This window comes from Macrobrachium nipponense, chromosome 3, assembly GCF_015104395.2.
Source record: "Macrobrachium nipponense isolate FS-2020 chromosome 3, ASM1510439v2, whole genome shotgun sequence".
NCBI classification, from domain to species: domain Eukaryota; kingdom Metazoa; phylum Arthropoda; class Malacostraca; order Decapoda; family Palaemonidae; genus Macrobrachium; species Macrobrachium nipponense.
Genome location: NC_087202.1, coordinates 123,009,464 through 123,032,733, shown reverse-complemented (window position 1 = coordinate 123,032,733; position 23,270 = coordinate 123,009,464).

Sequence of the window (23,270 nt, the reverse complement as noted above, 5' to 3'; positions counted from 1 at the left end):
AAAGGATTCAGAGAAGAATAGTGGAGTGCCAAAAGAAGGCACAGAGGATTGAGAGAAGCCCCAGAAGAATTGAAAGGATTCAGTGGCATATTCTAGTTCTAAGACTAACGACAGGGTTTCTGTTTGCAAGGCCGGCGGGCAAGGCCCGCCGAGCCAGCCCGGTACGGGTGCGAGCAGGCCAGGAGGTCTGCCGAGCCAGCCCAGTGCGGCAGGCGGGCGGGCCAGAAGGTCTGCCAAGCAGGCCTGGTGCAGGCAGGCGGGCAGGCCTCAAGGTCTGCAAAAGCAGGCCTGGTGCAGGCGGGCGGGCAGGCCACAAGGTCTGTGGTGTCCCGCGCAGGCCTGGTGACAGGCGGGCGGGGCAGGCCACAAGGGGGGGGGGGTTTTTCTGCCAAGCAGGGCCTGGTGCAGGCAAGGCGGGCCAGGCCACAAGGTCTGGAGCCAAGCAGGCCTGGGGGTGCAGGCAGGCGGGGCAGGCCACAAGGTCTGCCAAGCAGGGCCTGGTGCAGGCAGGTGGGCAGGCCCACAACGGTCTGGCCCAAGCAGGCTGGTGCAGGCAGGGCGGGGCGGGCCAAAAGGTTCTGGCCAAGGCAGGCCTGGTGCAGGCAGGGCCGGGCAGGCCACAAGGTCTGCCAAGCAGGCCTGGTGCAGGGCAGGCGGCGGGCCGCGGGCCACAAGGTATTGCCCAAGGCAGGCCACTGGTGCAGGCAGGCGGGACAAGGCCACAAGGTCTGCCAAGCAGGGCCTGGGTGCAGGCAAAGCGGGCGGGCCAAAAGGTCTGACCAAGCAGGCCTGGTGCAGGCCAGGGCGGGCAAGGCCACAAGGTCCTGCCAAGCAGGCGGGCAGGCCACAAGGTTGCTGCCAAAGCCAGGCCTGGTGCAGGGCAGGGGGGGGCGGGCCGGGCAACCCCAAAAAAAAAAGGGTCTGCCAAGCAGGCCTGGTCGCAGGCAGGCGGGGGGCCGGGCGGCCTGGTCTGCCAGGCATGGTGGGGCAGGCAGGGGCGGGCGGGCCAAAAGGTCTGCCCAAGGCAGGCCTGGTGCAGGCGCAGGCGGGGAGCGGGCCAAAAGGGTCTGACCAAGCAGGCCTGGTTGGCAGGCAGGCGGGCGAAGGCCACAAGGTCCTGCCAAGCAGGCACCTGGGTGCAGGGGCATGGCGGGCGGGGCCACAAGGTCTGCCAAGCAGGCCTGGAGTTGCAGGCAAGGCGGGTGGGAGGGCCAAAAAGGGTCTGCCAAGCCTGGGGGTGCCTGGTGCAGGCAGGCGGGCGGGTGTGCCGGGCCACCAAGGTCTGTAAAGCCAAGGAAGGCCTGGTGCAGGCAGGCGGGGCAGGCCACAAGGTCTGCCAAGCAGGCCCTGGTGCAGGTGCAGGCGGGAACAACTAAGGGTCCACAAGGTCTGCCAAGCAGGCCTGGTGTGCAGGCAGGCGGGCAGGCCCACAAGGTTTCTGCCCAAAGCAGGCCTGGTGCAGGCAGGCGGGCGGGCCAAAAAGGTTCTGCCAAAGCAGGCCTGGTGCCAGGCAGGGCGGGCTAGGCCACAAGATTCTTGCCCAAGCAGGCCTGGGTGCAGGCAGGGCCAGGGTGGGCCACAAGGTCTGCCAAAGCCAGGCCTGGCGTGGCAAGGCAGGCGGGCGGGCCAAAAGGTCTGCCAAGCAGGTACTGGTGCAGGGCAGGCGGGGCAGGCCAAAAAGGTCTGCCAAGCAGGCCATCGGGTAGGCAGGCCGGTGGGCGGGCCAAAAAAGGTTCTGCCAAGCAGGCCTGGTGCAAGGCAGGGCTGGCAAATAGGCAACAAGATCTGCCAAGCAGGCGGGCAGGCAACAAGGTCTGCCAAGCAGGGCCATGGGTGCAGGCAAGGCAGGCCAGGCCACAAGGTTCTGCCCAATGCCAGGCCTGGTGCAGGGACAAGGGGCGGGCCAGGCCACAAGGTTCTGCCAAGCAGGCCTGGGTGCAGGCAGGCGGGCGGGCCGGGCCAAAAGGTCTGCCAAGCAGGCCATGGCGTGCAGGCAGGCAGGGGGCCAAAAGCGGTCGGGCCAAAAGGTCTGCCAGGCAGGTGGTTGCAGGTAGGCGGGTGCAGGCCACAAGGTTCGCCAAGCAGGCCGGGTTGGCTGGCAGGGAGGCGGGCATGGGGCCCACAACGGCCTGCCTGCCAAAGCGGCCTGGTGCAGGGCAGGGGGAGGCAGGCCACAAGGTCTGCCAAGCAGGGCCTGGTGCAGGCAGGCGGGGCAGGGCCAAACAAGGTCTGCCAAGCAGGCCTTGGTGCAGGCAAGGCAGGCAGGCCAAAAGGTCTGCCAAAAGCCGGAGGCCTGGTGCAGGGGCAGGCGGGCAGGGCCACACAGGTCTGCCAAGCAGGCCTTGGTTGGCAGGCAGGCGGGGCAGGCCACAACAAGGTTCTGCCAAGGAAGGGCCTGGGTGCAGGCAGGCGGGGCAGGCCACGAGGTCTGCCAAGCAGGCCTGGTGCAGGCAGGTGGGCAGGCCACAAGGTCTGCCAAGCAGGCATGGGTGCATAAAGGCGGGCAAGGCCACAAGGGTCTTGCCAAGCAGGCCTGGTGCAGGCAGGCGGGCAGGCCAAAAGGTCTGCCAAGCAGGCCTGGTGCAGGCAGGCGGGCGGGCCAAAAGGTCTGCCAAGCAGGCCTGGTGCAGGCAGGCGGGCAGGCCAAAAGGTCTGCCAAGCAGGCCTGGTGCAGGCAGGCGGGCGGGCCACAAGGTCTGCCAAGCAGGCCTGGTGCAGGCAGGCGGGCGGGCCAAAAGGTCTGCCAAGCAGGCCTGGTTCAGGCAGGCAGGCAGGCAACAAGGTCTGCCAAGCAGGCCTGGTGCAGGCAGGCGGGCAGGCCACAAGGTCTGCCAAGCAGGTCTTGGGCAGGCAGGCGGGCAGGCCACAAGGTCTGCCAAGCAGGCCCGGTGCAGGCAGGCAAGCAGGCCACAAGGTCTGCCAAGCAGGCCCGGTGCAGGCAGGCGGGCAGGCCACAAGGTCTGTCAAGCAAGCCCGGTGCAGGCAGGCGGGCAGGCCACCAAAGGTTCTGCCAAGCAGGCCTGGTGGCAGGCGGGCAGGCCACAAGGTCTAGCCAAGCAGGCCTGGTGCAGGGCCAAGGCAGGCAGGCCAACAAGGCGTCTGCCAAGCAGGCCTGGTTGCAGGAAGGTGGGCAAGGCCAAAAGATCTGCCAAAGCAGGCCTGGTGCAAGCAGGCTGGGCGGGGCCAAAAGGTTCTGCCAAGCAGGCCTGGTGCAGGCAGGGTGCGGGCAGGCCAAAAAAAGGTCTGCCAAGCAGGGCCTGGTGCCAGGGCAGGCGGGGCAGGCCCAACAAGGTCTGCCAAGGTCAGGCCTGGTGCAGGCAGGCGGGGCGGGCCAAAAGGGTCTGCCAAGCAAGGCCTTGGGTGCAGGCAGGCGGGGCGGGCCACAAGGGTCTGCCAAGCAAGGTGGGTGGGGGGGGCCCACCCTGGTGCAGGGGAGGCGGGGGCAGGCCACAAGGTCTGCCAAGCAGGCCTGGTTGAAGCAGGCAAGCGGGCAAGGCCAACAAGGGTTCGTGCCAAGCAGGCCTGGTGCATAAAAGGCTGGGCAGGACCACAAGGGTTCTGCCAAGGCAGGCCATGGTGCAGGCAGGCGGGCGGGCAGGCCACAAGGTGGGCCAACAAGCAGGCCTGGTGCAGGGCAGGCGGGCAGGCCACAAGGCTTTCTGCCAAAGCAGGGCCTGGTGCAGGCAGGCGGGGCCGGGCCAAAAGGTCTGCCAAGCAGGGCCTGGTGGCAAGGGCAGGCGGGCGGGCCACAAGGTCTTGCCAAGCAGGGCCATGGTGCTGGCAGGCGGGCGGGCCACAAGGTCTGCCAAGCAGGCCTGGTGCAGGCAGGCGGGAGGCCACAAGGTCTGCCAAGCAGGCCTGGTGTGGCAGGCGGAGGGCGGGCCGGTGCCCAAAAGGTCTGCCAAGGCAGGCCTGGTGCAGGCAGGCGGGCGGGCCAACAAGGCTCCCCCCCCCCCCCCCCCTGGCAGGCAGGCTGTTGGCCGGCAGGCGGGCCGGGCCAAAAGGTCTGCCAAGCAGGCCTGGTCTGCCAGGCAGGCGGGCCGGCCCAAAGGTCTGCCAAGGCAGGCATGGGCAGGCAGGGCGGGAGGCCACAGGGTCTGCCAAGCAGGCCTGGTTGCAGGCAGGCGGGCGAGCCAAAAGGTCTGCCGGAAGCAGGCCTGGTTCAGGCAGGCGGGCGGGCCCACAAGGTCTGCCAAGCATGCCTGGTGCAAGGCAGGCGGGGCAGGCCACAATGTCTGCCAAGCAGGCCCGTTGCCAGGCAGGCGGGCAGGCCACAAGGTCTGCCAAGCAGGGCCCTGGTTGCACGGCAGGCGGGCAGGCCACAAGGTCTCGCAAGCAGGCCCGGTGCAGGCAGGTCGGGCATGGCCACAAGGTCTTGCCAAGCATGGCCACTTGGTGCAGGCAGGCGGGCGGGTCCCACAGGTCAGGCAGGCAGGCCACAAGGTCTGCCAAGCAGGCCTGGTGCAGGCAGGCGGGCAGGCCACAAGGCTGCCAAAGAAGGCCAATGTGGCAGGAACCGGGGTGGAAAGGGCCAAAAGGGTATGCAGGCCTGGCCTGGTGGGCAAGCAAAAGGCCGGGCGGGCCAACAGGTCTGCCAAGAAGGCCTGGTGAGGCCAGGGCGGGAAAAGGCAAAAGTGGTCTTGCAAGCAGGCCTGGGTGCAGGCAGGCGGGCCCAACAAGGCCGGTCTGCCAAACCAAGCAGGCTGGTGCAGGCAGGCGGGGGGGCCACAAAAAGGGGGTTGACAAGGCCAAAAGGCTGGTGAAGGCAAGGCGGGCGGGCCACAAGCCTCTGCAAGGCAGGCCCTGGTGTCGGGTAAGGCCACAAGGTCATGCCAAGCAGGCCTGGTGCAGGCAGGCGGGCAGGCCAAAAGGTAATGGGACAAGGCAGGTCTGACAAGCAGGCCGGGGGCAGGCGGCCAACCAAGGAAAAGGTCCGGCAAGGAAGGCCTGTGCAGGCAGGCGGGCAAAAGGGCCACAAGGTCTGCCAAGCAGGAACATGGTGCAGGCAGGCGGGCGGGCAGGTCTGGCCAAAGGAGGGGCCTGGTGGCAGGCAGGCGGGCCGGGGCCAAAAGGTCTGGCCAAGCAGGCCTGGTGGCAGGCAGGCGGGCTGGCCAGGCTAAAAGGTCTGACAAGCCATTCCTGGTGCAGGAGCATAAGCGGGCCAGGCCACAAGGTCTGCCAATGAAGGCTTGGTGGCCAAGGCAGGCCGGCAAGGCCACCAAGGTGGTGCCAAGGCAGGCGGGCAAAGGCCAACAAGGTCTGAACAAGGCCAAGTCCTTGGTGCAAGGCAATCGGCGGGCAGGGCCCACCAAGGTTCCTGGCCAAGGAAGGCCCTGGTGGCAGGCAGGCGGGCAGGCCAACAAGGATCTGCCAAGCAGGACCTGGTGCAGGCGGGGGCGGGCAGGTTCTGGGCCAAGCAGGCCTGGTGCCAGGCAGCCGCGGGGCGGGCCAAAAGGGTCTTGCAAGCAGCCTGGTGCAGGCGGCGGGCGCGGCCAAAAGGTCTGCCAAGCAGGCCTGGTGCAGGCAGGCGGGAGGCCACAAAGGTCTGTGGGCAGGCAGGCGGGCTGCCAAAAGGTGCAAGGCAGGCTGCAAGGCAGGCCTCTGGCCAAGCAGGCCTGGGGCAGGCAGGCGGAGGCGGGCCAGGTCCTGCCAAGCAAGGCCCGGTGCAGGAGGCGGGCGGGCCAAAAGGTCTGCCAAGCAGGCCGGTGCAGGCAGGCGGGCAAGGCCAAAGGTGCCAAGCAGGCCGGTGCAGGTGCAAGGCAGGGCAGGGCCAAAAGGTCTGCCAAGCAGGCCTGGTTGCAGGCATGGCGGGCCAGGGCCACAAGGCTGCCAAGCCAGGCCTGGTGCAGGTCAAAAGGTGCAAGCAGGCCAAGGTGGTGCAAGGCAGGGCCCGGTGGGGCAGCGGGCGGGCCAGGCAAAAGGTCTGGCCAAAGCAGGCCGGGGCAAGGCAGGGGAGGGCCACAAGGTCCTGGCCAATCAGGGGCAGGTTGCAGGCAGGGCGGGGGGCCAAAGGTCTGACAAGGGGCCCTGGTTGCAGGAAGGCGGGGCGGGCCACAAGGTCTGCCAAGCAGGCATGGTGCAGGCAGGCGGGCAAGGCCATAAGGCCAAGGGCAAAAGGAAAAAGGTCCTGTGTGGGCCAAGGCATGCACCGGTCTCCCAAGAAGGCTGGTGCAGGCGGCAGGCCGGGCAGGCTACAAGGTCTGCCAAGCAGGCCTGGTGCAGGCAGGCGGGCGGGCCAAAAGGTCCTGCCAAGCAAGGCCGGTGAAGGCAGGCGGGCTGGGCCAAAAAGGTCCTTACCAAGCAGGAATGGTGCAGGCAGGCGGGGGGCCCAAGGGCTGCCAAAGCAGGCCCTGGTGCAGGAAGGCGGGCAGGCCAAAAAAGGTTCTGCCAAGGCAGGCCTGGTGCAGGCAGGCGGCCGGCCAAAATTCTTTGCCAAGCAGGCCTTGGTGAGGAGGGCGGGCGGGCCAAAGGTTTGCCAAGCAGGCCTGGTGCAGGGAGGCGGGGCAAGGCCAAAAGGTCTGACAAGCAGGCCTTGGTGCAGGCAAGGGGGGGCGGGGGCCAAAAAAGGTCTGCCAAGCAGGGGTTCAGGCCAGGCGGGCGGGCCACCAAGGTCTTGCCAAGAGGCCTTTTGGCAGGGCAGGCGGGCGGCAACAAAAGGTTGCCAAGCAGGCCCTGGGCAGGCAGGAGGGAGGGCCACAAGGGTTTGCCAAGCAGGGGTGCAAGGCGGGGGCAGGCCACAAGGTCGGCCAAGCAGGCCGGTGCGGCAGGCGGGCAGGCCAAAAGGTCAATGCCAAGGAAGGCCGGGGGCCAGGCCAAGCGGCCCCGTGCAGGCAGCGGGCAGGCCACAAGGTCTAAGCAGGATGCGTGCCAAGCAGGCCAGGCACAGGTCTGCCAAGCAGGCGTAGGTGCCAAGCAGGCCTGGCGGCACAGGCAAGCGGCAGGCCAGGTCTGCCAAGCAGGTCCTGGTGCAGGCAGGCGGCGGCCACAGGTCTGCCAAGCAGGCCTGGTGCAGGCCAGGTGGCAGGCCAAAAAGGTCTGCCAAGCAAGCCTGGTGCAAGCAGGGCGGGCGGGAGGCAAAAGGTTTGCCAAGCAGGCCTGGTGCAGGCAGGCGGGCGGGCCTCAAGGTCTGCCAAGCAGGCCTGGTGCAGGCAGGCGGGCAGGCCACAAGGTCTGCCAAGCAGGCCTGGTGCAGGCAGGCAGGCAGGCCAATAGGTCTGCCAAGCAGGCTTGGTGCAGGCAGGCGGGCAGACCACAAGGTCTGCCAAGCAGGCCTGGTGCAGGCAGGCGGGCAGGCCAAAAGGTCTGCCAAGCAGGCCTGGTGCAGGCAGGCGGGCAGGCCACAAGGTCTGCCAAGCAGGCCTGGTGCAGGCAGGCAGGCAGTCCACAAGGTCTGCCAAGCAGGCCTTTTGCAGGCAGGCGGGCGGCACAAAAGGTCTGCCAAGCAGGCCTGGTGCAGGCAGGCAGGGAGGCCACAAGGTCTGCCAAGCAGGCTTGGTGCAGGCAGGCGGGCAGGCCACAAGGTCTGCCAAGCAGGCCTGGTGCAGGCAGGCGGGCAGGCCAAAAGGTCTGCCAAGCAGGCCTGGTGCAGGCAGGCGGGCGGGCCAAAAGGTCTGCCAAGCAGGCCTGGTGCAGGCAGGCAGGCAGGCCACAAGGTCTGCCAAGCAGGCCTGGTGCAGGCAGGCGGGCGGGCCAAAAGGTCTGCCAAGGAGGCCTGGTGCAGGCCGGCAGTCAGGCCAAAAGGTCCTGCCAGCAGGCTGGGGCAAAGCTGCGGGCAGGCCCAACAAGGTCTGCAAGCAGGCCTGGTGGCAGGCATGCCAGGCAGGCCAAAAGGTCTGCCAAGCAGGCCGGGTGCAGGCAGGCGGCGGGCCAAAAGGTCTGCCAAGCAGGCCTGGTGCAGGCAGGTCGGCAGGCCACAATGTCTGCCAAGCAGGCCTGGAGCAAGCAGGCGGGCAGGCCACAAGGTCAGCCAAGCAGGCCGGTGCAGGCAGGCGGGCAGGCCAACAAGGTCTGCCAAGTAGGCCTGGTGCCAGGCATGCGGGCGGGCCCCAGGTCCTGGGCAGGGCCAGCCGTGCAAGGCAGCGGGCGGGGGCCACCAGGTTTCCAAGCAAGGCTGGTGGCCCAAGCAGGCCTGCGGGCCACAAGGGTTTCTGCCAAGGCAGGCTGGTGTAGGCCAGGGCCGGCATGCCAACGGTTTTCCTGCCAAGCAGGGCCTGGTGCAGGCAGGGCGTGCGGGCCACAAGGTCATGCCCCAAAGCAGGCTGGTGCAGGCAGGCTGGGCGGGCCACCCAATGTCTGCCAAGCAGGCTGGTGCAGGCAGGCGCGGCCACAGGTCTGCCCAAGCAGGCCTGGTGCAGGAGGGGCGGGCGGGCCACAAGGTCTGCCAAAGCAGGCCTGGTGGCAGGCGGCGGTGGGCGGGCCAAAAAAGGTCTGACCAAGCAGGCCTGGTGCAGGCAGGCAGGGTGGGGGGCCAGGAAGGTTCTGCCAAGCAGGGCTGGGTGCAGGAGGCGGGCGGGAACAAGGTCTGCCAAGCAGGCCTGGTACAGGCAGGCTGGACACAAAAGGTCTGCCAAGCAGGCCTGGGCAGGCAGGCGGGCAGGCCACAAGATCTGCCAAGCAGGCTGGGCCGCAGGCAGCGGGCGGGAAGGCCACAAGGTCTGCCAAGCGGCCTTTGTTGTGCAGGCTGGGCGGGGGCAGGCCAACCAAAAGGCCTGCAGGAAGGCGCAGGCCAGGGGGTGGTGTGGTTTGGGGGGGGGGGCTGGGAGGCCAAGGGGGTGGGGCAGGCCACAAGGTCTGCGAGCAGGGCTGGTAGGCAGGCGGGCGGGCCAGAAATGGTCTGCCAAGCAGGCCTGGTGCAGGCAGGCGGGCGGGCCACAAGGTCTGCCAAGCAGGCCTGGTGCAGGCAGGCGGGCGGGCCACAAGGTCTGCCAAGCAGGCCTGGTGCAAGGCAGGCAGGCGGGAGGGGCCAGATGGTCTGCCAAGCAGGCCTGGTGCAGGCAGGCGGGCGGGCCACCAAAGGTGCCAAGCCAGGCCTGGTCTGCAGGCAGGCGGGCGGGCCAGGGAATGGTCTGCCAAGCCAGGCCATGTGCCAGGCAGGGCGGGCGGTCAAGAAGGTCTGCCAAGCAGGCCTGGTGCAGGCAGGCGGGGCAGGCCAGATGGTCTGCCAAGCAGGCCTGGTGCAGGCAGGCGGGCAGGCCACAAGGGTCAGCCAAAGCAGGCCTGGGTGCAGGCAGGCGGGCAGGCCACAAGATCTGCTAAGCAGGGCCAGGCCTGGTGCAGGCAGGCAGGCAGGCCACAAGGTCTGCCAAGCAGGCCTGGTGCAGGCAGGCGGGCAGGCCACAAGGTCTGCCAAGCAGGCCTGGTGCAGGCAGGCGGGCAGGCCACAAGGTCTGCCAAGCAGGCCTGGTGTAAGCAGGCGGGAGGGCCACAAGGTATGCAAGCAGGTTTGGTGCAGGGCAGGCTGGCAGGCACAAGGTCTGCCAAGCAGGCCTGGGGTGCAGCAGGCGTGGCGGGGCCACAAGGTCTGCCAAGCAGGCCTGGTGCAGGCAGGCGGGGCGGGCCCCGGCCGGGCCCAGAAGGTCTGCCAAGCAGGCCTGGGTGCGGCAGGTGCGGGCGGGCCAGAAGGTCTGCCAAGCAGGCCTGGTGCAGGCAGGCGGGTTGCGGGCCAGAAGGTCTGCCAAGCAGGCCTGGTTGCAGCGGGGCAGGCCGGTGGGGGTGAACAGGCTGGGGGATGGCGGGGGCGGGGCCAGAAGGTTCTGCCAAGCAGGCCTGGTGCAGGCAGGCTGGGGGGCTTGAAGGCCGGGCCACAAGGGGTTTCGTGTTCAAGCAGGCCTGGTGCAGGCAGGTCGTGAACTGGGTTCTCAGGCGGGCCACCAAGTCTGCCAAGCAGGCCTGGTGCAGGCAGGCGTGCGGGCCACAAGGTCTGCCAAGCAGGCCTGGTGCAGGCAGGCTGGCAGGCCAAAAGGTCTGCCATTGCAGGCCGGGTGCAGGCAGGCTGGGCGGGGGCCACAAGGTCTGCCAAGCAAGGCCTGGTGCAGGCAGGGCGGCGCCGGGCCAGAGGTTCTGCCAAGCAGGCCTGGTGCCGGGCAGGCGGGCGCCGGCCAGAAGGTCTTGCCAAGAAGGCATGGTGCAGGCAGGGTGTGCGGGCCACAAGGTCTGCCAAGCAGGCTGGTGCAGGCAGGCGGGCGGGCCAGAAGGTATGCCAAGCAGGCCTGGTGCAGGCAGGCTGGCAGGCCACAAGGTCTGCCAAGCAGGCCTGGTGCAGGCAGGCGTGCGGGCCACAAGGTCTGCCAAGCAGGCCTGGTGCAGGCAGGCGGGCGGGCCAGAAGGTCTGCCAAGCAGCTGGTGCGGGCAGGCAGTGCGGGCCACAAGGTCTGCCAAGCAGGCTGGTGAGGCAGGCGGGCGGGCAGAAGGTCTGCCAAGCAGGCCTGGTTTGCAGGCAGGCGGGCGGTCCAGAAGGTCTTTTGCCAAGCAGGCCTGGTGAAGGCAGGCGGGCGGGCCAAAAGGTCTATTTTGCCAGCAGCCACCCGTGCGGGCAGGCAGTGCGGGCCATGAGGTCTGCATAGCAGTATTTTTGCATAGCATGCTGTTTATCAGGCCTTACCAAAATAATTCAGTGTTGTTTTTTTTCTGTACTAAGGCAGACTCATCTATAAAGTTTTAAAGAAATAACAATACAAAATTCAATAAATATCATGCAATAAAATCTATCATAATTTCCAGTAAAATTGTCAATGAATTAGCAGATGGTAATAATCCTTCCTGTTAGGTTTAACATATTTCGAAAATACACTTTATGGATTCTGTAAGGGATTTTTTAACTAAAAATGGACAACTGAAAACAAGGCATTCAACGATAAATGTCCACACATCTATAATTTACAATAGAAGTCTAGTCATCAGTTTAAGTTACATAAAATTGAAAAATAGCCAAGAGCGATTATTTATTATGAAATGAAGATGACAACCCAAAATGTCTATTTTTGTAATGTATTTAGTAAAGTCGATCTCGAAAGGATTTCGTTTTTGTGACCTGCAGAATATTTACTTTCTTGATTACTGTTTCATACCTTTTACTATTTTGCAAGTTCTCTCTCTCTCTCTCTCTCTCTCCTCTCTCTCTCTCTCTTGTTTAGGGGTTAGCTGACAAAAATGAGGAGGCGGAGAGGTAGGTCTGTACGTATTTGTAATATGCGTAATGTGGGTCTCCTTGCCAATGTTATTCAGAGTTCAAAATTAGATTGCTTCACATTCATGAAGCATGTTTCTCGTGTTCAGTACTCCCTTAATACCATAACCTGACAACAGAAACAATATCCTTAATTTGGTGATAAGGTTCATCAATAAATAGCTTTATACGGTAGACATATTTATTGAATAGATAAATCTATTGAATAGATATGCATCATTTATGGAAATCAGGAACAGTAAAAGTAAATTCTTTTGCTTGACAAAGGATCACTTTGATTCTACGCTTAAACAAAGGATTGAAAGTTCGACCCAATTGTTCTTAGACCATTTCAGAACTGCAGATCATCTGGCTGAAAAATTCCGATATTTACGACCAAAGAAAGTGAAAATTATCGAATTTGTTAATGGGAAGACTAAGGTATTGTTTGCAATATGAACCTTAAAGTCCAGCAGCCCGGACCATTGAGATACAACGAACGAAGATACCAAACTGTAACCCTATGGTAGTACTATGAGATTCAGGGCCTCTGTAACACGGTTTTTTCGTAATAACTTTTTTTTTATCTATGCATTTCATAAATATAAACGCTTATTCAGAATACACATTATATCGACACATAAATTTTGACTGTATTCTGCATTACGTAGGTTGAATAAATTTGGTACTTATAATGTAAAAGTGACTTTTTTGAAGACGGGGCCAACTTACTCAGAGAAAAGGTTTCGAACGCACTCGTTATGTAACTTATGACAGCATTTCTTCCCTCTTTCTCGATGGATGATTGGCTATACGTAAACGAAGGCTAGACCTCTGGCAACAATGGACATAAAAATGTAATACAAGCAAAGCAGTGCACCTTTATGAACTCTGAAACCTCTCACTGATAATTGTCATAATGAACAAACCAACAAAATATGTTAATAAATACAAAACATTTATTTCGATTATTAGTCTAACTCCAAAATAAGTTCTTAAGAAATTACAGTCTACGTTATAGGTCACAATCAGATTGACAAGATGTAGGGAATAGTTGGTAATTTTCAAAAAACATAGTAGACAAGCTTGATTTGATTAATTACTATAGTCCAATGTCAAGCAATTTTTATTTATTGGCTATCTACCTATTTACTAAAAAAAAAAAAAAAAAAAAAAAAAAATAGCTGTTACCACATTTTGGCTTTGAACCTTCACCAATAATTATCATCGAATGATGACTTCATGAGGCTCCACCCACTTTCCGGCCTCTGGTATGGTATAATTGGGCAGGAGTAACACTGAAGGCTATTCATGGGCATTGTTGGATTAGAAAATTTAACTTCTGACTATAAAAACTCATTTCTCGAGGTAGTTGCAAAAGAAGTGCTAAATGATCCTCAAGGATCCCAGCAGTTGGCCTAAACGTAATTTTAATTCATGTATATTACTGCTATTACTACAGTAGTATTACTACGCTAGCACAGATACACCCCCACCCACCTCTATGTATCGTTCCGGCATTCATAAAGTCTTTGTCATGGCCACGGGCTTTCTCTTGACTGTACAAAGTTGCAAGTCGTAAGACAAAGGCAGTTTTGCAACCACGGGGAAAATTCCAAATCCTGTTAGCCATATTGATTGCTATGGGTTTCAGAGGCCGATTGGAATAAGGTGATTGAGTTTCTGTTTTTTTTTCTTGGTGGATGGGAGCGGGGCAACGCAACATTTCGTTTCAAATGTTGTTACCTTGCTTACGATAAGAATGTTTTTCGGACTCTTGGCTCGTAATCATGGCCATGGCATCGGCTGGATAATTTTTAACTCTATAAAAATTAAAACTATCAGGTTTAGGTCATTGATAATGCTGCCAAAATTTGTGTGGTTGTAAAATATACAAATGTCAACTTTCAGCTACATACGATGCTTTGATAAGGAGCAAAGTCCAAAAAACCTTGTTACAGAGGCCCTGAATCTCATAGTAGATGTAGACTTGTAAGTTGTGAAACTGACCGTCTGCCGAAAATATATGGGAGGCGTACTTAACAAGCACCACTAATTGCTTGTTAGATTTTGTGGGTCTAGATCCAATATATGAGATACCAGATGAAACTAATATATAATATATCTGCAGACTCTACGTGATTATAGAATGAACAGGTGGACAGCCATTTGGAGGGTGGGGGTTCCCACCTGACAGGACGCACTGAAAAGGGAGATTTAATTGGATCTAGATCCAAGTTAGGAGATACCAAGAAGAAATTTGTACTACATTGCACTGCACATCCTAGAATGCTGTGATGGTAATGACGGACATTTTAGTGGGTTTGGTTTCCCCCTGACAGACACACCCTAACAGGTGGGCAGGAGAAAGGGCAAGCCCCGATAATGAATGTATAGACTAGTATAGTAGGCTACTATTGACCTGTGTATATTTTCATTTTCGTGATATATTTAATAAATATTCTTATCCTTTCTATATCCTTTGTATTTATCTAACACAGTGGTTCCCAACCTTTGGCCACTTTGAGGAACCCCTGAGGACAATTTTCCTCATCCCAAGGAAACACCCCAATATAGTAATATATATATATAATATATATATATATATATATATATATATATATATATATATATATATATATATATATATATATATATATATTAGAAATAACCAATACATAAATCACGTGTGGAACAGATCCTGATGTGAGTTAGAAATATATATATATATATATATATATATATATATATATATATATATTATATATATATATACACATGATATATATACATATATATATAATATATATATATATATATATATATGTATATATATGTATATATATACTATATATATGTTATATATATATATATATATACATATATACTATATATATATATATATATATAATATATATATTATGTTGTGTGTGTGTGTGTGTGTGTGTGTTTGTGTGTGTTTGTCTGTGTGGAACTATAGAAAGTAGACCAAGCTTAGTAAGTCTCATACATAGTTCTTTATATAGATGTGATGGAATTAATGAAGTGAAATATTCCATATGTCAATAGGATTTTACAAAATAATTCCGGCAGTAATTCTTATCCTGAAACATCACAATATTTCTTGAATTTTTTGCCTTTTACATTTTATCAGGCTCACGATTTTCAGATAATTACCATATTCCTAATATTAATATTGCCTTATGATAGATTTTGAATCATTTCTAGGTTTCCCATCTCTCCCTTCCAATCGTAGGTAGGTTATGTCTGTGAAGGGGTAACCACCTACTAAAATGTCTGGCATTACCATCAGAGCATTCTAGGATGTGCAGTGCTTTTGTAGTATAAATTTTACTTGGTATCTCCAATATTGGATGCAGATCTTGTCTCCCCCTCCCCCTCCCCACTCGTTGTGGGGTGTCTGTCAGGGGTAACCACCCACTAAAATGTCTGTCATTACCATCACGGCATTCTAGGATGTGCAGTGCTATTGTAGTACAAATTTTACTTGGTATCTCCTATGTTGTATGCAGATCCTGACTTCCCCTCCCTACTCGTTGTGGGGCGTCTGTCAGGGGATAAACACCCACTAAAATGTCTGTCACTACCAGCATAGTATTCTAGGATGTGCAGTGCTATTGTAGATTAAATTTTACTCGGTATCTCCTAAGTTGGATCTAGATCTAATTAAACCCCCTTTTTCAGTGCGCTTGTCAGGTGGAACCCACCCTCCAAAATGTCTGTTACTGGTCATTCTATAATCAGTAGAGTCTGCAGATATATTATATATTAGTTTTATCTGGTATCTCATATATTGGATCTAGACCTAAAATCTAACAAGCAATTAGTGGTGCTTGTTAAGTAAGCCACCCATATATTTTCGGCACACGGTCAGTTTCACAGCTTACAAGTCTACTCCTAAATACCGGTAGAGGTTACAGTCGGTATCTCGTTCATTGTATCTTAATGGTCCGGGCTGCCGCTCTATTAGCAATGTGGAGGCTTTTAAGCCATATATCTATGAGGGTATGCTGTCAACTCAAGAAGGAAGTGTGCAGGTACCAGTCAAGATATTACATGATACAGGGAGTAACCATAGTGTGGTCGTACGTGGTTATCTCCCCCTTACTCCCCCAGTTGGAGGAAGGGTCTCAGAGGAGATTCAATTATTTTGAAGGGTATAGGAGGAGAGGGAGTAACTCCTATATGCCGCTTACTCCTGTCATGTGAATTGGTGACATGGAATGTTGATTTTGCTGTAAAGGACTCACTGGCTGTGGAAGGTGTACATGTTCTGTGGGGAATGAAGTTGGTGGTGTGCCATTTCATTCTTGTCCTGTAGTGACAGACAAACCATTGAGGATTAGTCCTACAGTAGAGTTGGAGAAGAATAACCCCCACCTGTTTCCTAGTTGTGTAACTACCAGAAGTATGAAGAGGACTACGACTGCAAGTGAAGAAACTGAGGATTTACACACTCAAGAAGGATCAAGTGAAGGATCTTTGTGCTTAGAAGAATTATTCCAGGGAAGTGAAGTTTCCCATAGTGCTGACCAAGAAGAGATTTCTCAAGAAGATGAAGAAGGCGATGATGATGAAGAAGAACCTGATGTTCCTGAAGCGACTCCGAGTAGTCAAAGTGTTACTGAAGACAGTAGTGAAAACCTACAGTATGCTGAGTTAGTAGATATTGCGAATTCAACCTTGAAGTTGGTTCAAATGACTAAGAGAGAAGCTGATGGACTTGCAGAAGAAGGATGCACCATTAACTGATTTGTCTCGAGTTGTGATCGAGAAGAGATGCAACAAACTCCTACCTGTTATTATCTGAAGGAAGGTTTGCTGATGAGGAAGTATAGACCTACAGATATACCAGGAGATGCTGTATGGGGCGAATATCATCAAATTTGATTCGTTATCCATTGGAGAAATAGCAAGTGGTTTGCAGTAGCTCATGAGTCTGGAAACATATGGGAATCGGAATCCAGGAAGACTGTGGAGATCATGAAATATTTTTTCTTTTTGGCCTGCAACTTCACAAAGATGTTAGCAGGTTTTGGTCGTGAGTGTCATACCTGCCAGTATAGCTGGAAAACCGAATGGAAACCATCAAGAAAGCCCCCCTACAACCTATAGAAGTTAGAGGAGAACCCTTTAGCAAAAGTGATTATAGATATGGTTGGACGCTGCCGAAGACAAAGAAAGGAAATGAGTATTTGTTAACATTAATGTGTCCGTGTGACAAAGATATCAGAAGCAATCCCCGTTAGAAACAGATCATGCCAAGATAGTGCTGAAAAACTTGTGAGGTTTTTCTCAAAGTTTCTGTTATACCAGAAATAGTGCAAAGTGACAGAGGAACAAACATTTACTTCAAAGTTATTCAGGATGGTGAGGAATTTATTTGTTGGAGGAGTGAAACAACAGTTATCCACTGCCTATCATCCAGAGAACTCGGAAGGTGCCTTAGAAAGGTTCCATCAAACATTAAAAAGTATGCTGGACAAAGTATTGTTCGAGACAGGAAGAGAATGGGATGATGGTTTACCATTAATTTTATTTGAAGTTAGGAATGCTTATCAAGAAAGTTAGGGATGTTCACCTAATGAAATGATTTTTTTGGAAGAGAAGTTATGAGGCACCGTTGAAGATTCTTGCAGAAAATTGGGAAGAAAATCAAGAGGAAAGCCAAGGAGAGTATGTGAAGAACTTAAGGAAAAAGGTTGAAAGAGATTAGAAAATTCTCTCTTTAGAAAACTTGGAAAAGTGAGTTCAAGAGAAAATGAAAAAAAGGCGATTTGATGCTAAGTGGGCTAAGACTAAGAACGTTTTAGTGTTGGTCAACAAGTGTTAGTGTTCTTACCGTGGCAAGAGATTTCCCCTCACTAATAAACATTTCAAGGTCCTTACAAAGATAATTCAGAAGTTGAGTGATAGAACTTATGTGATTGAAACACCAGAGAAAGAAGAAGAAGACAAAGGAAGATACATGTGTCTTGAAACCTTATTTGGCTCAGAAACTAAAACTGAAAACTGTGTTAGTAACCCAAACAACTTTATCTAACAGAAGACGATGATAGGCTACGAATTGGGAGCTGCAAGCAAGATGAATAATTCTTCAATTTTGGAAAAAATTTGGACGGATAAACTGAAACATCTGAGTGTTGAAACAAGGTGAAGACTTAAGTGAAGTAATTAGAAGTTTTCCAGAAATTTTTTCAGATGTGCTTAGATGTACTGATCTGACCAAGCATGAAATCAAGATTCAAGAAGATGGTCAAAATTTCCTTTAAAGCAAAGAGCCTATCGCTTATCACCATATCATCGAGATGTTTGAAGAAGGAAGTTGAGTATTTGCTGCAACATGGATTAGCAGAACCCAGTTCAAAGTCACTTCAGTTCTCCATGTGTGTTAGGGTGAAGAAACCAGATGGTTCATTTAGGATGTGTACTGATATAGGAAACTGAATTAACTATCAGTGTGGCTGATAATTACCCTTTGCCTCTTATAGATCAGTTACTTGATAATATTGGGCAAGCCAAGTTTGTTTCCAAGATAGACTTGTTGAAAGGATATTATCAAAAATTATTTCCCTTAGATGAAAATGCCAAAGCCTGCTGTCACGCTTTTATTACCCTTTTCCTTTTTGACTGTATCAGTTATACTGATTCTGCCGTTTGGTCTGATGAATGCACGGCAACATTTCAACGAAGTGATTGGGATCAACTGCTAGGATCGATATAAGGAGTAGGTGTGTACCTGGATGACATCGTGATTTACTCTACAACGTGGGAAGAACATCTGAAGATACTGAGGAAAGTCTTCAAGAAATTACAAGAAGCAGGATTAACAGTCAACCTAGAGAAAGAGTGAGTTTGGAAAGGCAACTGTGCAGTTATCTTGGGTTTCGAAGTTGGAAAGGCCTTCTTCGCTTCAGTAAATGCTAACGTAGAAGGTATTCGTAAGGCTACCCCACCTACTACCAGGAAACAACTACAGAGATTTTTAGGCATGGCGGGATTCTATGATCGTTTCTGCCCAAATTTCTCAGCCATAGTAGCTCCCTTGACAGACTTAACTAGTCCCAAAGCTAAGTTTGTTTGGACTCCAGAGTGTCAAGAATCCTTTGAGAAGGTAAAAGCCATTTTAACTTCAAGACCAGTACTTCAAGCTCCACGTACTTCGAAAGGAAGGAATTTGTGATACAAGTTGATGCGTCGGACTGTGGCGTTGGAGATATCCTACTTCAAGAAGATGAAAATAATATCTACCATCCTGTGTGCTTCATGTCTACAAAATTGAAAAAACATCAGAAAGTGTACTCGACAATCAAGAAGGAAACTTTAGCCTTAATCACCGCATTGAAAAAATTGGAAATATATGTGAATAGACCTAGGAATGAAGAAATTTTAGTGTTGTCTGATCACAATCCACTATCATTTATCCAGAGAATGGAAAACCATAATAAAAGACTGACCAGGTTAAGAGTGCAGCAAATTAGTGGCAAAAACAATGTAGTTGCTGATTATTTATCTCGTTGCGAATCGTTGGATTCAACACCTTGATAAAAAACTCAAGGGGGGAGGTATATTATATGTTGCTGCTTTCAAAATGCATATATCTCCTCTGTGACTGTATAAAATGTTATGTAGAATTGTGCAACATTTTCTCAGATTCCTAGATAGCTTAGATATAGGATGTTTTAAAATGTGTGTTCAGATTTCGCATAACATATTGTAAAAGAATATATATATAACGTAGAATGTAAAAAGAGAGATTTTCTTTGTCCGTTCGAAACTACGATCGTTTTCCTATTACGTCAGCACTGTGAGATTAGAGGAACTGCGAGATCCGTTTGCTTTCCTAATCTGTCAACACGTTTGATAAGCGAGCTCAAGACTTCATTTGTGTTTTGAAAATCAGTCATCAAGTAAGATAAGGGCTTCTGTTTCGGTCATTCGAGACGAATACATGTCTCTTTTTTTTTAACAGACTGGTCTTGTATGCGTATGTCTTTGCCGAGTGCCATGTGCAGATTACACATTTTGTATACAAAGTTGCGTAAGATTTCGAAGCTTCTGGAAGCATTATTGCCAAAAACATTTCTGTGTCATCCACTGTCCAGTTTCCGCAAGGGAGAGAATTTCATTAGATCTTAGATTCTCGAGGGGTTAACATCTCTCTCTCTTTCTCTCTCTCTCTCTCTCTCTCTCTCTCTCTCTCTCGACTCCTTGAGATTATATTAACGTAACGTAAATTGGTCACTCGTAAAACTTGGAGAATTTAATACATATTTGATATTTCGTTAGAGTTATTTAGTGTTAAATAGTGTTTTTTGTGGAATCTGAACAAACATTGTTGTTGAACGGTGCCTGGTTTTAAGTGTTAAAAACAAGGACTGCAGCGAAAGAAAGAAGTTGGTATACCAAAAAGGTAAAGTGGTGTTATATTTTTATTAGTTGCAACAAATAAATCTAATGGTTATGATGGTTTGGTAAGAAAAACTAATAACGGATAGGAACAGTGGTTAAACTAATAAACTAATAACAGATGGTTACGAAGGGGTTTTTGGTAAAAACTGATGGTTACAATGTTTTGAGTGAAAAGATTTTACACTTTTACACATTGCAAATTTTGTGTTTTGTGTTTGTTCAGTTTTTGTGCATTTTTTTTTCATTTGTCTTGTGTAAGTGTGCCTTTTTATTTTGACACTGTCCACATTTTCTGTATTTTTGTTTACATTCACAATTTAATTGACTTATTTATTTTCATTGCTCAATCATTCACATTTAATTAAATTTAACACTTGTGAATTAATTTACATTTACTTAGAATTCTTTTCAAATTTTATTATTGTTTATTTGTACTTGTGAATAATTTTCTTTTAATTTTCAATTATTGCAATAAACACCTTTGAATTTTGATTGAATTAACTTTCTTGAATTTTGTGATAAGTTAATTTTGATTTAATTTTACTTAATTGATTCAAGAATTAATTAAACTTACTTTGATTTGTTTTCAAAGTAAACAGTAATTTTCCCTGATATGTGAATTTCACTTATAAATTTTGAGTTAATAATAAATTTGTATTTAAAATTTTTATTAAGTATTTCATTTCTAACCAGTATATTTGCATTTCAATTATGATTTATATTGATGATAGGTAGAACATAGAGTGGTAATTGATCGGCTTTCCTTCAAATGACTTGAAGTGACTTAGAACCAGGGAAGTACTCAGGCTTCTGAGATCAGGGAAAATACTTAGACTTTTAAAGTTGTTGATGGAGTGATTAATTTAATTACTTACAAGATTACCTCACACATGTTTTGATGAACTTAGTCGATTTTCTGCAATACTGGTAAGTGTTGTTGAGGGATCACTGTTGCCTTAGAGTATTCAGTCGTTTAATACCTGTGATGAGGATTCAGGTGTCTGGCTTTTGTGAGGTAACAATAAATAAATTGAAGGGTAAGGTGTTAAGTAACCAGATACTTGGTACTTCGAACAATGTAATATTATATATATATATATATATATATATATATATATATATATATATATAATAATATAAATTCGAGGATGGATCTTTTCTGTATCATTCTTATCTTTCCCGCTGGGTGACAGTATGGAATATGGAAATTCCAAAGGCTTCTGGAAATTCCAGAGGCTTCTGGAAATTCCAGAGTCTTCAGGGAATTCCAGAGGATTCAGGGAATTCCAGAGGCTTATGGGAATTCCAGAGGCTTCTTGGAATTCCAGAGGCTTCTGAAAATTACAGTCTTCAGGGAATCCGGAGTGATCAGGGAATTCCAGAGGCTTATGGGAATTCCAGAGGTTTCTTGGAATTCCAGAGGCTTCTGTGAATTCCAGAGGCTTCTGGAAATTCCAGTGTCTTCAGGGAATTCCAGAGGCTTCAGGAAATTCCAGTGCTTCCAGGAAATCGGAGGCCTACTTAGAAATTTCCAAAAACGAATTTCTTGGGGTTCTGGAATTCCAGAGGCTTCTGGGAATTACAGTGGCTTGTGGGACTTCCAGAAGTTTCTGGGAATTCCAGAGGCTTTGGGAATTTTGAAGGCTTCTGGGAATTCTGGAGGCTTTGGGAATTCCAGAAGCTTCTGGGAATTCCAGAGGCTTCTAGGAAATCTGAGCTTTGGGAATTCCTGAAGCTTCTGGGAATTCCTGGAGGCTTTGGAAATTCCTGAAGCTTCTGGGAATTCTGGAGGCTTCAGGGAATTCCAGAGGCTTTGGGAGTTCCAGAAGCTTCAGGAAATTCCAGAGGCTTTGGGAGTTCCAGAAGCTTCAGGGAATTCCAGAGGCTTCTGCAAATTCTGGAGGCTTTGTGATTTCCAGTAGTTTATGGGAATTCCGGAGGCTTTGGGAATTCCAGAGTCTTCAGGGAATTCTGGAGGCTACAATACAACAAAAAATTCGCAGAAGCTTATACATATATATACCTTCGTACATACATACATACACACACATACAAATATACACACATATATATATACATATATATACATATATATACATATATATATACCATATATATATATATATATATATATATACATATACGTATATATATACACATATGACATATATATATATATATATATATATATATATATATATATATTAAATATAGATAATATATATATATATATATATATATATATATATATATATATATATATAATCATATATATATATATATATATATATATATATATATATATATATATATATATATATATATATCTATATAGATACTATCATACTACTATATATATATATATAGATACATATACATAATGATATATAGGTATAATATATATATATATATATATATATATATATACAGATATTTACATATATATGCTATATACATATATATACATATACATATATATATACTATATATATACATATATATATATATAGATATATACATACATATATGTACATATACATATATATACATATATATATATACATATACATATATATATATATACATATATATATACATATATAAATATATATATATATATATATATATATATATATATATATATAATATCTATATATAGGATATTTTGAAGTTCGTGGAGGAAGATGGTTTTCTCGAAAATTTGTAACACTGTCAATTTATTCTTTCCATTTTATCAATTTCTTGAAAATTTTATGTTTTTATTCCCTTGAGGCCACATTATTTGTTAATGGCGATGATGGCCATAGGTTGATTTGTATGAGGTCAATGAAACACCTGAAGAGACGACCTTACAATGAAGGACCCAGTTGAAGTTCACGACTGTAAGCCACGCTTAATTAAACAGGGAGTCCTTCAACTGCTCTCTTGCCCTGCACAATATAGTGCATGTCTAGTACTAGTGTTTGTGTATATATAATATGACATACACACATATATACAGTGTAACACAAGTTTATGAAAATATTTTGGGGAATAAGCAATATAGTAAATTAGAGGAGATATTGTTTTGGAAATATGCATTTTAGAGTTTAATTTGTCGGTGACGGGAATTTTAAAATAACCGTTATCATTAGCGCTGCTTTTACTCAATGGAGGTCGGTAGCAATAAGTCGCAGTAGTCTGGGATGTGCTGAGGGAAGGGGTGGTGGTGGTTTAGTGAATGATGCAGGTGGATTGAAAGTCTTTTAATTATGATTATTCTTTTTCTGGAGTAATTTAATCTAAATGTTTAGCTAACCGCGGTAACGTATGGGTTTATGTATCAAGGAAGTAGCGTAAACGTTGCTGAGCATCATTCATTTGTGAACGGTGAATTCTTGTGTGCGACTCATGTCACCTCATCACGGAATTGTTGAACCAGGAATTATGACTAGGTCTGCGTCTATGACTGGTTCTGATGAATACTTTAGATGGAGAGGGAGAGATTTTCAAAAATACAATTGAAATCTTTGATAGGTGCAATGAATAAGCAAATCTACCTTTGATGGAGGGAAGATTCAGTTAGGCTTCCTTTTCTTTTTCCTCTTTTTTTTCTTATTTGGGTCCAATGAATACCACTGATAGGGATGGAAAGGGACTCACTGATGCATGCATTGTTTTTCTTCCAAATCTA